This window comes from Rhamphochromis longiceps, linkage group LG17 (genome assembly GCF_057381845.1).
Source record: "Rhamphochromis longiceps isolate RC_006_pf linkage group LG17, R_longiceps_female_GT1.1, whole genome shotgun sequence".
In the NCBI taxonomy this organism is placed as follows: Eukaryota; Metazoa; Chordata; class Actinopteri; order Cichliformes; family Cichlidae; genus Rhamphochromis; species Rhamphochromis longiceps.
Window position 1 is genome coordinate 286,530 of NC_140573.1, and position 15,205 is coordinate 301,734.

General features: G+C 42.6%; 2 pseudogenes; both read left to right on the forward strand.

Annotated features, from left to right (window-relative positions):
- The first annotated feature begins 7,484 nt into the window (after positions 1-7,484).
- On the forward strand, positions 7,485-9,428 carry LOC146648953 (uncharacterized; annotated as a pseudogene).
- Positions 9,429-10,445: 1,017 nt separating this feature from the next.
- LOC146648954 (uncharacterized) lies at positions 10,446-14,324 on the forward strand (annotated as a pseudogene).
- The last annotated feature ends 881 nt before the right edge of the window (positions 14,325-15,205 follow it).

The window sequence follows — 15,205 nt, forward strand, 5'->3', positions numbered from 1 at the left end:
GGACCCTGAGGGCATATTCTGGAATCCAACTTCTGCAAAAGTTGCAGAGACCAAGGAAGCTCATCATTTGTTGTTTTGTTAATGGTTTTGGAGCATCTTGTACAGCTGCTTTCCGGCTGTCTAGCAATTTCTTGCCCTGTCCTGTCAACTCATGACCTAGATATATGACCTTTGATTGCCACAATTGCAGCTTGTGTTGTGACACTTTGTGACCCTGCTGTGCTAGGTGTAGCAACACAGTTAGGGTGTTTTCCTTGCGGTCTGCCTGCGTGTTTCCGGTTACCAGAATGTCATCTACGTAGAGCAGGAACTGTCCTGGAGCGGGCAGACTGCAAGTGGACATTGAGTGCTTAAGCGCTTCTGCATATAGTGTTGGACTATTTTGAAAACCTTGTGGTAAGCGTGTGTATGTGTATTTCTGGTTATCAAACGTGAAGCCAAACAGTTTCTGTGACTCTGGGTGCAGAGGCACAGAGAAAAAAGCATTAGATAAATCAATTACTGAAAACCACTGTTCTCTGGGTGACACTTGGTTCAATATTGTGTGTGGGTTTGCCACAACAGGAGGGATTTGTTCTGTAATGTCATTAATTGCTCTCAAATCATGTACAAGTCTATATTTTCCTGTGCTTGCTTTCTTTACTGGAAATATAGGCGTGTTACATGTTGTTTTTGTTGTTTTTATCAGAATCCCTGCTTTTTCCATGTCTGCTATGACCAGTGTTGGGTAAGTTACTTTAAAATAGTAACTTAGTTACATTACTAGTTACTTCTCTCAAAAGTAACTCAGTTACTTCAAGTTACTCGTTACTTTCAAAGTAACTAGTTACTAGGGAAAGTAACTTTGGTTTTACTCAGAATTCTCTTGTTAATGTGTTTCTTCCATAACTTTGCCAGTCTTCTAGCTTGCTTACTTGCCACAAGTGCACTGTGCCACCTACCAATAGAAAGGATATGATAACGTGCATATTTCCACGAGAGAAATCCCACGCCTGGACCGTCATTGACTGCTGCCATGATTCTAGCCTACGTCACAGAGTCATGTGCGCCTTTTACATCCAACACAAAAACTGCAGTCGTAGTGCTTTCGATTGTACTCAGAACTCAGAAATTCTGCCTTCTGAATAGGAAGATGTAGGTAACACCAGACTGCAGATGAGCTGCATACAGGGCTGGACTGGGACAGAAAATTGGCCCGGGCATTTTGACTAGAAACTGGCCCACCATTATAGGAAAAATCATAAAGCCTTTGAATGAAAACAAACACTGTTGTGACAGTGATGTTCACTGTTTTGATGGTATATATGCATCAATCTATCAATCGTTTGTTGTAAGATTCAGATAATTATTTTTTAAAAGCTAGACATTTTAAATGAGAATAAGAAAGAAAAGTATTTCTTTGTGCCCCCCATTCCCTGTTAATGCCCTACATGCCCCCTTGGCCACACTTTGCTAGATCCGCACCTGCACAGTTACCAGCTGTCAGCTACCTAAAAAAGGATCCTGGGGTTATTTGTCTCTCAGAAACAGTTCATAACTTCCCTTCAACTCATTCATGTCATCTAAAAGGTAAACCTGTTTCTCCATCACCTGCTCAGCTCTGATGATCCAGTAAGGACATCTCCTGGTTTCATCTTCATGTTTCCCTCTCACCAGATAACCAAACCATATCATGACCAGCAGCTTTTTTTTTTACAGCTGTGGCTCCAGCAAACATCAGCTGATACTAGAAATTAATATTAAATAAATTCTAACAACAGCTGATCAAGCTTAAACGTGCTGCTGTTGTTTAGCGCGACATCCGCTGGTTTCCTCTTTCGGCGCAAAGTGGGCGATAAACAAACAAGAGAGCCGATCAGCTGATCATTGATCAGTTTCATGATTGAAGTAGAAACGGGAGAGGGAGGGGGGAGAATGAGAGAAGAAGAGGCAGCTGTGCAGCGTAAAGACACAGAATAACTCCAGCTTTGTGCCTTTTTCATTGTAGCTGAATTACGGGACAAACTGTTCCTTTTCACCTCAATAAGAAACGCGTAATATTTTCTCTGAATACCAGACGGGACGGTTGGCAACTCTAATAACTTATGAACAAATTAAGGTTCAACATCATTAACTTCATAGCACCACCCAGCTGTGTAGAAACTCCGTCATGCTAGCTAGCATGCAGTACGGAAAAAGTCAGAATAACGAAAATAAACTCCACCTAAGCTTGGTTTATATCTGACCCAGAGAGACTGCAGGTCATAACTTCTTACCTGAAGTTCAGTTCACACTTGGACCGGCGGCCGCCTCGGGTCTCTTTTCCTTCTGCGTCCCTTTTCCCTCATCCACCTGCTGCCTCCACCACTTGCTAATGTTACTGAATCTGTGGAAACTCCGCGATGCCACCACACGAAGTAACGAGTAACGACCCTATCTAAATCCCAGTAACGAGTAACGCGTTCCTGATTTTGGCATAATAACTAGTTACCGTGCTCGTTACCACAATAATAACGTAGTTACTGTAACGCGTTACTTAATAACGCGTTAGTCCCAACACTGGCTATGACCGGGCGAATCCCGTCTCTTGCTTCTGCAGATAGTGGGTATTGTGGCTTCATTGGTCTGCGGTCAGAGGTTACTTTTACTTTTATTGGATCAACGTGTTTTATTAATCCTACATCGGTTGGCCCATTTGACCACAAAGATTTTGGCAAGGCCTCAATCTCTGTGTCATGTACAGTGGTTAACATCAGTCACTTTTCTTTCTCAGTTACAAGGCATGAGGTTGGAGAGGTGGTTAAATGAGTGCTGGGTTTGACATTTATGTACACAGTTACTTCTGATTTGTGTTCAGAGCCTAAAAGCAACTGGTGGATGTTGAAAATTTCACCCTCGCACTCTAGCTGTTCGTGTGGGGTGTTTGGGCTAGGGCCTAGTCACATTTCATCTTCACTGTCCCTATTGTCTCTGCCCTGGCAAAATGTCCTTCTTTATCACAATTATAACACCTTCTATGTCGTTCTTTATCATCTCTATTCTGTTTCTTGCCTTTCCCTTTTTGTGGATTTCTGCCTGTGTATGCAACGATACCTCCTTCAGTGGTTACTACAAAAACTCCACTTTGGGCTGCTTTATTCTTTTGGACTTTCACTGCATGTTCTGCATACTGCAAAGCATCGGGTAGGTTCCCAGTATTTTGGGTGACCCAATGTTTATCTACATGAGCTCTAACTTTTGGGAGGAGGCCCTTCAAAAATGCATTTTTTAGCTGTTGTTGGTAGGGTGTCTCCGGGCCTTCAGTATATTCTAAACCTGAATTTTGTCGGAAGACTGGGCGCAGTCTATCCAGAAAATCAGAGGCTGTCTCATTTTATTTCTGTTTAGTCTCTCCTATTTTTGCATAATCAGGTCTTGGGGCTAGTATGGTTCTAATTCTCTCATACACTGGTTGTAGCGCTGCTTGTATTGAGTCAGGACACAAAAAGACAAAGAAAAATGCTGTCAGAAACAAAGCAGAAGTGTCAGGGGAAAACTGAGCTCACAGACAGCTGCATGTGTGGGCTTTTAATAGCATGCAGCCTCTGATCTAAAAAATAATAAAATAAATAAAGATAAAAGAAAATGTGTAACATGCTCATCAACTTAGCGGTGTCCACATATTTAATTCAGCTTCTCAATCCTGTAGGTTTAGTTATTATCTACAGGGTTTGGCTTATTAGTTGTTATTATAAACGTGCTCCACATCTCAGTAATATTTTATCTAGGATAAATTACAGGTTTTCAAACAGGTTAAGTGCCTCTATGCACCTAATTGGTTTAGATATTGCCTTTATTTTCTTCATCTCATATGTCATTATACTGAGTTTGAGCAAACCTTAAGCTTGATGCAGACGACTTCATAACAGTTGTCCATCTCACATCATACTGACTAGGATACTTCCTGTTATTAATTTTATACCATTATTAATATTATTAATAGTTAGGATCATCTTACTCAGCAAACAGATGATTTAGAATTCATCCAATCTGTACAAATTTCCTTTTTCCTATTTTTAGACTGGTCTTCTGTTTGCCTCATCTCAGATCCAACCTTCATTCACATTCATTCTCTCTGTTGCATGTCGAACCAAGTAGTTTATTATTATATTTTATTTTGTATCCATCAAGGACTGTGGGAGAGCTGCAGTTCTCACCCATTTCCAAGCTGGAGACATTTATCTTTTCACACACTTTCCTCGGCTGAACAATGACACAGCCATAATCTACCTTATGCATCTCTCTTTTTATAGAAAAGGTTTTCATGTGAATGATTTCCTTTTATTTATTTTATACAATCTGGGCATGATCGTCATGCCAAGTATATTACATTATTTAGTTCTGTTTGGAGGGTCTCCACGTAGGACAATTTAGTTTCTTTGGATTTCTCCACCTATTTGCGCTTATTTTGGCCGGCACCTGGATGGATTTTCTCCATCCACTGCTCATCAGCGGTTAATTCAGGTCTTGTGGGTTCATTTCCCATTTTAATTTATTTGTTTTATGTTTATTTTATTAATACTGCCAACACATACACTATGAAGTTTGGTGGATACAAAGGTCGGAGGAGGTTATTGAGGCAGCCTTCTACCCTGAGCTAAACTCAGGGCGGCCCCAATTTTATGCGATGAAGCGCAACCTTTCTCTTTCCCACCACACAATACCTCACAGGAAAACAGAAGAGTAGCACAGAGACCTAGAGTCTCTATTCAAAGGCGTACTTACTCTTTACACATATACATTGCGCGCTTAAAAAAAACCTGCTTTTACTCGACACTCCTTCCCTTGTTAAAGTTTTTAGCGGGTGCGATCCACACAGGAAGTGCAATCCCGTCTTATAGGTTACTTTCTAACCTTCCCTTGTTAAAGTTTTTAGCGGGTGCGATCCACACAGGAAGTGCAATCCCGTCTTATAGGTTACTTTCGAACCTTCGGTTCACACAGGACCTCTCTTAGTGTCCACACAGGACTCTTATTATCCACACAGGATTCTACAGGTATGAGTGTCGTTGTAAAGTCGATTTATTTCAAACGCATGATGTTTATGACTGTGTTATATTCACCTTCAAAGTAGCGCTGTGTTCTTATCCGGTGTTATCGAGTCCTGTCGCCGTGAAGCCTGAGTAAACACCGGCCAGCAGACGAATTTACGACTGTGGTCTTTCCTCATCTTCCTGGAAGCGAGCGTTTCAGTGCAGGCGGTCACGACGTCAGGATCCGAAGACTCCGTCTGTGGACAGTTGGACTAATAATATCAGTCAACTATCCGGCTCGAAGGACCAATTAAATGTCAGTAGTTTGTTGACATTATATACTAAGAAGGAATACAAGACAGTCAGAGAGTTTTCAAAGAACTACGTGCACGGGTGAGAGAGAATGGATACTCACACCGAAGTGCTGCAGTCAGGCTTTATTTATACACAGAAGCAGTTTCATGACATTTCCTCTTTTTCAGACTTGAGTATATCTAAAGATAGTAAAGATGTATGTGTGAATGTATGTGTGTGTGTAGTCGCTCTCTTTCAGAGAAGACGGTTTTTTCCTGTTACCAAGGAGCCTCTTCCTCTATTCAGCAGTTAAAGCAGAGTTCATGTGTCTATGCACACGTGTCAAAGGCATAAAAATATGTGAACACTATGTGCTCCTTTAAGCTTTGCATTACATGAGTAAATAAACAGATAATACAGTAAAACAATAGAAATAAGCAAAATAGTAAAATCTTATAACAACGATAAATTAGACTAAGAAGTGTTAATCACACTAACAATCGGTTCATTGAGCCTGCAACTGTGTTTCTTATAGATTTGTTTTTTGGTTGCAGCAGGCAGCAGATTTTGGAGAAAAAAACCTACATCACCTAAACAGCACCTAGCAGCAGAGAGACACAATTAGAGCTTGGGTGGCGAGCATATTTGAGCTTTTAGCAACTGAAGTGACCTCTGAAAAGTGAAACTGGTTGACTTCTGGTGACTCACCCAGATTGCAGGCTTGGCTGTTGAGGGCGTAAGGCTGCTGCTGATAGGCCCACTCCTCGTCGTTGGGAGCGGAGATGATGAACAGGCGATGTCTCCATCGGAACCTGCAATCACAGAAAATTTGAGTCTGGATTTAAGTGGCACTTTGGTCCCGCAGTGAGAGCTCTGTACCAAGACAAGGAGTTTGTGCTTGTGTGCTACATATTCCCCCTATTACTGCCAGAGGGTGACAACCCGGAATTATGGTCAAAAACCTGCCAGATCTCTACACTGTGTTCGGGGGGGATTCAGGTCTCTATGGCAACAAAAGACAGCCTGTCTTTAGACATCTCCAGGAGAAAATGTGACTGAAATGATTCAGGCTTGAGGAATGGCAGGGTTTTTGTTACTTTTGATTTTCATGGAACACACACATGCAGGCTGCTGCAGTCTGCCAAGTGCTGCTCAGAATTATTTAATTGTGGTCCAGCTGACTGCAACAGATATTTGACTGATGTGGACACAGCATGATGGGACCACCCAGTAATTCCAACTACACAGACTATATCGATCCTTGGGGGAACAACCTATATATGGCATCAATCTCAATAAAATGTTGTAATAGAAACTGTACTGAATACCTCAATTTGTCATGCAAATCTTGCACCTATGGAATGGTTTGTGCGTGCTATTTTTAAGCTACAAGTTAATGCTACATCAGCATGGGTGCTCTTATCCAGTGTTAATTTCACTGACCAATTATTTTTGTCATAATTTTTGTCAGTTACCTTTGTTTTCATGATGAAAGGGAGACAATAACTAACTAAAAACTAGTGCACGAGAAAAAAAAGTGCAATGGAATATATTGATACTTTGGTCTAAAAAAAAATAAAAAATGTGAGATCCAATCAGAAATATTTAAGCTGTGTACAAAGGCCCCAGGGCAGACCCAGGACACGCTGGAAAGATTATATCTCTCGGCTGGCCTGGGAACGCCTTGGTGTTCCCCCGGATAAGCTGGAGGAGGTGGCTGGGGAGCAGTGATGCCGGTAACGCGTTGCTTAGTAACGCGTTACTCCAAATATGACCACTTTTTCAGTAACGACTAATCTAACGCGTTACTATTTCCATAACAGTAGTCAGATTAAAGTTACTTGTTCAAACCACTGTGCGTTACTATTTTTTAAGCAAAAAGATTTGGTTTCTTCTTTTCGTCTCAGCGGATGACAAACGCATACGTGTCGTGAAACGTCACATAAGCGACAGGTCACGTTTCCCGCTCACAAGCAGCCAGCGACGTAAAAAAGTGTAAACAACAATGGAGGGAGAGTGATGTTCGTTCTTTAGCTGGAAATATAGTCACTATTTTGAGTTTCTGTCAACTAAAGATTTAAATATTAAGGTTCGTTGTACACTCTGTGTTGGCGAAAAAGTGTTATCTACCTTCAAAAACACTACGTCAAACTTAAAGAAACATTTGGAGTCGCAGCACAGCTCAGTCAAACTCACAGAGAGAGTCCCACCAAGTGGTCCGAAGCAGAGAGCCGTGACTTCCGCAGAAGGTCCTACACCCCCCAAACAACAAAAGTTGGACTTTGGTGCAAAACCAGTAAGTGATGAAGAATTGAAGAAGTTGGTCGCGCAGTATATTGTAGAAGAAATGCTACCTATAAACACTGTTGACTCGCCCTCGTTTCGTGCCATAATAAAAAAGATCCCTACTTCTGTTAATGCCGAGCTGCCTCACCGAACGACTTTTACTTCTTACTTGGAGAAGGAGTTTACAGAAATGGAGAGAAATTTGAAGGCCACACTGAAAGAGATTGACTTTGTTTCAACTACCGTGGATATTTGGACTGCTAACAACAGAAGCTATATGGGAGTAACGCTCCACTGGATCAGTAGAACCACATTAGAGCGCCACAAGGTTGCATTAGCATGTAGGCGAATTCGTGGTAGACACACGTATGATGTCATTGGTACAGAAATCGAAAACATCCACTCCTCTTATGGATTACTCAACAAAGTAGTTGCAACAGTTACTGATAATGGATCCAACTTTGTTAAGGCGTTTCAAGTTTATCATCCTGTCACGGAGTCCGATGATGAGATGGAGGAGGAAGAGTCCAGCCCCAAAGACGACGATGTCACTTTTTCTGATCTGTCAGAAATCCTCTCGGCTGAGAATGAAAGTGATGGTCAGCTGTCTCTTCCCCCGCACCGCAGGTGTGCTTCGCACACCATCAACATAATTTGCACACGTGATGTGGAGAAACATTTAACAACTAATGCAGAGAGCAGGGCTGTGTATAGGAGCAGCACAGCAAAATGCACAGCTCTTTGGACCAAATCGAGTAGATCTACACTTGCATCAGAAACAGTGGAAGAAATCAGCAAAAGAAAGCTCCTAATACCAACATCCACAAGGTGGAATTCCTTTTTTGATGCTGTAAAGAGAATTGCAGAAATCCCCATGGGTGAGCTGAATACTCTGTGCACAAAGCTAGGACTGAAGTGCTTCAAAGATCAAGAATACCAGTTCCTGCATGAGTACTGCATGTCCATGAAACCTCTGACTGCAGCACTGGACATTTTACAAGGCGACTGTCCATACTTTACTACCAACACTTGAAGTTCTGATGCAGAAGACCCAGGCTGTGAAAGATGACCTCTCCAGGATGACTGCAGGCCTTCCAGATGCCATTGTACAGGTACGCTCTATCTTGAAATTAGTCAGATTTTTTGCTTCATACAATTCACAAACATGGAACAGAATATTAATTATCATTGAAAAATAAGATTAAAACAATTAAAATGTTTACAAGTAACCTAAAACAAAATAAATCCATAATACTGATCTCATATTAGGCATGGTTTGCAAATAATTCAATAACATAATAAATTGTAGGCATAAAAAATATCAATTATGTTTTTTAGGCTATTCAGACTCATTTCGCCGGTGTGCTGGACGACAAAGATGCCCTTCTTGCAGCTGCCAGTTGTCCAAAATTCAAACTCCGATGGCTGAGAGATGCAGGAAGGAGGGAGCGAGTAAAACAGCTTCTGACAGCAGAGTGTTGCACCACTGTTCCTCTGGCAAAAAACCCTGCCAGTGTGCCCAGTGCTACTACATCTAGCAGCCAAGGTGAGATGGACTTTTTCACTTTTGAGGCAGAGCCAGAGGAGGAGACCTATTCTGCAGAAAAAGAAGTCATGGACTACCTGATGTCAGGCTACGACCTTCAGATTCTGCATAAATTTTCAAGCATAAAGACAATTTTTTTAAAGTATAACACTCCAACCCCATCAAGTGCTCCTGTGGAGCGGCTTTTTAGTCTGGGAGGTTTGGTGCTCACGCCTAAAAGACATCGACTTTCTGACAAAAGGTTTGAGAAGCTTCTGTTAATGAGGTACAACCACTGGTTTACTCGCTCCACTCTACTGTTTCCCCCATAACATGCGATGACAACATATACTGAAAAAACAGAGAATGGGGAATCCAATTTAAATAACTATTTACAAGTAATTAAATTAAGTTTATCAAAGTCACTTAATAAACTTATTAAAGTTTTCAAGTTGATTAACTTAAATCAATTACCTGCAAGGAAGTAAGGCAATTTAAGTTGGACCTGCAGTCTCTTTTTTTTTTCATAAGATTAGTCCAAAGTTACAAAAGCGGACAATAGTGTTTACATGTGGATGGTATAAAAAGTATCTTAAGGGAAGTCAAGAAAGACTCTTTGTTTGTTTTTGTTTTTTTATAAAAAGTATTTATGTTAAGTGAAGTAACAAGACTGTCTTTATTTTCATACAAACAAGTATTTCTGTCAGGAAAAAAGTTTTAAGTTCAACTTCAAATGTCAGGAGATATATTGTTGACATTACTGTTAAAATACACTTCCAATAAAGTGAGTATTGGCAAAATTGGTTGATGTTTTTATGTTGAGGCAGTGGGGAGTGTTATTGGCTGCTTCTGAAAGTAACTAATAAAGTAACTAGTAATCTAACTTAGTTACTTTAAAAATAAACTAATCAGTAAAGTAACTAAGTTACTTTTGGAAGGAGTAATCAGTAGTCCGTAATATATTACTTTTTCAAAGTAACTGTGGCAACACTGCTGGGGAGAGGGAGGTCTGGGCTTCTCTGCTTAGGCTGCTGCCCCCGCGACCTGGCCTCGGATAAAGCGGATGAAGATGATGATGATGACAAAGGCAGGACGAGTTTGGAAGTGACCCAATCAGATGTAATCGCCCTGTGCATAAAATGTAAAATGAAACCTGAGAGTGCTATCATGGTCAGGTTAAGAAACAATTATATCTTGCCATGTCTCCATGGTTGCTTTCGTTCACAAGTGGTCTCTGCTGGTGTGGGCAGGCCACGTGTAATTGTTGGCACCAGTGGTCAGTATTACATCCTGTCTTCACGACTCTGCTGCAGGGCTTGTCGCAGGAACTGGTTTGCTGACAATCCACGATGGCTGGAGAAACTGCCCAAAGGTTTACCAACCTTCTCCCTGCTTTTCTTACAAACAAAAAGGCCATCTGCAAGTCTGTTATGGATGAGCTCAGGAGGACTGGCAAATCTCCAACAGACATGGCAAACCAAATAAATGAACTCATGCACCTCAAGTACGAGCGAGCTCACCTGACGTACCTCCATGCCACAGGATCGGTCTGGGATTCTGAGGCAGGAGCTCATGCACAGAGGACCATTGGGCAGTTCCTGAGGAAGGAAAATAAGCCACAGGAGTTCAGGTCTTATGAAGACCCACATGCCTGGTGTGGCGTCTCTGTGTCCAGCCATTACCTGACTGACTGCCTGCTCGACGAATTCCGACGTCAACATCCAGCCATATCCAAACTCCTCCAGGGCACTTTTGGCCACATTTCCAGGTCTGACCACATCAGGAAGGTGGCACGAAAAGTCATGCTGGCATCTGGGGTCATGTCCAGTTATTCCATAATGAATGAAAACTGGCTGATTGTTTCGTGGGTCATGGTTCAGTCTGACACAGAAAGGTCCTTGGAGCCCATGTACCAGGGAATGGCCAAGAGGTACAGTGATGCAGGAGTGGAAAAGGCCGGCTACCACTGGGTGGACAGGTAAAAACCGTAATCATCGTTGTCATTCAAACTGCTAATCTGTCTGGAAAAACTGAGTTTTTCTTTTTCAGATCAATTTGATGCACACACATAATATTCCATATACTTACATGTATTTGTATTTCTTACATTTAGGGATTGCTGTGCTCCATTTAAGATCCCAGACTGCATCCCTGTCGAAAATCTATCGTGGGATGCCTGAAAAACCACTCCTGCTGTTGTTGCTGCGGCCACATCTGGACCAGTGGCAAACAGCTGTGCCTCTCGAACCCACTACAACAAGAACATTATTGTAAAACTGGACCTGTTCCACTGCCTGAGGCGATTTTTGTGGGAGTGTACCTCTGAGCATCTTCCTCTGTTCAGCACTTTCTGCCAGCTTCTCTCTGCGGCATTCTCAGTGGTTGATCAGGCAGACCTGAAGAGGCTCCAGGATGCTTATAAGTTCTGTGGCATCCATCCTGCTAATCCCACAAAGCAACACATAAGGGAGCACTGCAGGATCCAAATACCACAACCCACTGAGCTGCTGAACAGAGTGGAAAAGGTCCTGAACCATTTTCACCTGGCCACAGACCCCAACAACGTCCCACTCTTCAAGCCATCCATGCTGAAGACGTGACGCAGTGCACATTCTGCGTGGCTGCCTAAGTGACCCTGAACTCTCAGAGGGTGTAATGTTTAGGTACGGTGGGACTCTTCAGCTTAACCATGTCCCTGGTGAAGGTGCCAAGGTCCCCATCTGGATTCCTGTCCGAGGCACTTCACAGCAGGAGGGTTATCATTTCCACCAGGCCCAGTGGATCACCGGGACTCACGTTTCCACTGAACTATTCCAGGCCCAGGGCATCACAGGGGTGGCACGATGGAACTACCAACGACTGGTGGAGCTTAAGCAGCCAGGTGTCATGCTACCTTGTGTTTTTGATCCAGCTCTAGTGGTGGAGTTTAATGCAGCCTCCAGAAGAGTGACTGGTCAGGAGAAGTACACTGCACTTCACCTCTCTGACAGAGACACTGGAGAGCAATTTGGGCTTGAATACAGAGAGCCAGGCTGCCGTCCAGTCCCTCTGAACTGGGACAAACACAAAACTCTGAGAAAAGATGAACCAGCTGCCCTTCAGCCCCCACCCTCTGTTCCAAAACCTGTGGCTGCCCAGCAGCTGCTGTGGCAGTCTTTAACTGAAGGCAGTGAAACAACTAGTGTCCCTGTAGTCACCATAGAGCCCTGCCGTCTTTAACCCGCCTCCTCCTGCCCTGTCTACACCACTGACACAAGTCTCAATAGAGAAGATTGTGGAGGGCATCTTAGAAAGGCAACAGCAGCAGCAGCAGCCACAGCAGCCACTTGGCAGCTTATTTCTAAATCACTTCATGTAATGATAACAAGCCATCCGTTCTCTAGTGGGGTCTCACAGCTTTTATCTTCATAATCTTTCTGGTTGATTTGTAATATTAGAAACATGACTGCTGTCTTTTATCTGTGTGACTGTACAGCCTGTTTCAGACATGACAACCAGACAGTGTCTGAAGTTATCTTTAATACATGCAACGCAGCTGGAGATAGTCCAGACACTTTCTCACTTCTGATGATAATATTTTTGGTTTAGGTGTTGTTGCTTTCTGGCTTGAAGCTTATCTACAAAAGCAGTTCAATAAGGAGAGATCATGTGGAAAAACTGAGCATGATTTATTGAGGTACAGAAATAAATGTAACTGTTAGGCAGTTAAACTCCAATGACCCATCATAGCAGAAGAAATCTCAGCAGTGACAGGATGTGAGTAACACTTAAATCACTTACAAAATAACCAAAATGCTGTTATCAAACAATAAACTGCAATAAAGTTACAGAAAATGCCTTCAGTTTCAGTATTTTAGCTCTGAGACTTTGAATGGGGAGTTTTTAGACCTTGTGTCACTTTGAGGCAAATTGTGAAAAACCTGTAACTCGCACGATAATTATAGTGACACTGTCTTTTCAGCTCCTCCCGTAAATGAAGCAAGCCTCGATACGCGCATCGCGGAAACGCCCCCTCAATTACTCGACACAAGCTTTGAAGCCTCGACACAGAACGTCACATCACTAGTTCCTGGTACTGCTTTAGTACCTGCTCGGACGGGTTCCAAGCGATCCGAGCAGGTATTAAACTATTACGTCATCGGACAGCATGCCACTGATTGGCTGGTCAGTGGCATCACTCGATAGGTCATGAGAACATCTACTTCACAAAAAAATGAGAGAAATGTGTTCTGGGAATCCATGCGACCTCACAAACCATCCTACCTGTTGTTTCTGCGCATGTGCACAACACAAAATTAAGTGGCAACCCGCCCTATCTACTTAAATTTCTGCTGGAATTATTGTGTGACCGCAGGAATGTACACTAGGACGGTTTGCTCCAAGAAACAACGCCATGCTCCCGGAATCTGACAAACAGCCCCCGCATTCATGTCACATTTTAATTAAGATTACACGTTGCTATAACAACGAGCACCCATATTAGATGGTATTGGTTATAGTGGAAACCCAGTGTAGTCGAGTTGTGGCGAGTCGAGCAGGCACTAATGCAAAAGGGGCTAAAAAAAACCCTGAAAATGTTTCATACCTCTGAAAAGTGCGTCCTGTTTGGGTGCGCTTGTTTTGCAGACATGGCGGTGCAGGTGCCGTGCCTGTTGTTCCGGTGTTCCAGATCTACTGGCGTTTAGATCAACTGGCGTTGGTCGAACAGATGTGTGGCAGTCTTGCGTTTCAGGAGCTGCTACCGACAAACCAGCAAAAAAACGCCAAATGTGTCATCTGTGACACTTGTGAGGTTGTCTCAAACACACTCCGTCAGTCTTGATGCTGTTGAACAACAAAATGTTTAAAAATGTGGCGAGTTTACCTGGTGATATCCTCATGCGTGACGCGATCGCGAAAACAGCAAACAAGTAACACCACGCCGTTGTTGTTCACAGGACAGCAAGAGTAAACGATCGGGAGACTCTTGTCGTCGTTATCGTTCCCCTCGCACGGTTTATTTCTCCGAATTCAGCGTTTTTGCTTCACAACTACAGCGTGCAGTTTACTTTGTGCACTAACATGGAGTCGAGTCAACCAGCGCCACCTCTGGCCAAGTGCCACAGCCTACAGCCAGATCAACCTGTGACACACATCTGCACCACGTTTGAATTTGTGTCATGCACATTTGTACCTTTCAATTGTGTCTGTTTGTGCGTCATGCAAATAAACCTTTGAAATGAATGAAATGATATCATGTATTTATTATCAGCCTACATTTGTACAAAATGCCAAATGACATACACATAAGAATCACCATCCTGATATCAATACTTTTGCCCATACGAAAAATGTCGTGAACACACTAATATTTCACCAGTGTTGTAACATCACATGTCGTTAGCGTAGTCTGTCTGTGTCTGCCCTCTGCAAACAAACATGTTAGAGTTGGTTGTGATATACAGTCTGCATAAGTGTGGTCAATCTAATAAACATTTATAAGGAGATGGCAGTTACTGTGAATGTACAGCAGTTACACAGTGATTAGTAATAAACAGTCAGACAATGACCCTGACAATCTCATTCAATCTTGCAGATTGCACCTTCTGTGGAAAGTGGTACCACACGGTGTGTGTGGACTTCCCCTGTGCAGAAGGCGACTACAAATGTTGTGGGTGCTAAATAAACAGAAACAAATGATCCCTGTTGTCTTTGCTTACTGATTGTTTTCAGTGTTGACAATCCACATTGCTGGCATTGCATCTTTCAACATGTTTGTGGGTAGATTTGGATGTACCAGGGGTAAGTGCAGCCACTCAGCCTCTACTCAATGTGATCATAGCAGCAGGTGCAGATGTGTCACAAGTTAATCTAGTAGTGGCCTATGGTCATGTGTTAGTGGTGGGAACAGTCATATCCACTCACTCTCACTGGCTGTTTATTACTAATCACTGTGTAACTGCTGTGAATTCACAGTAACTGCCGTCTCCTTACAAATCTTCATTAGATTAACCACACTTATACAGACTGTATATAACTCCAGCCATGTTGATGAATTGCCTATATTGGCTGGAAATATTCATTTTCAGGGAAAAGACACAGACAGACGATGCTTACAGGATGTGATGTG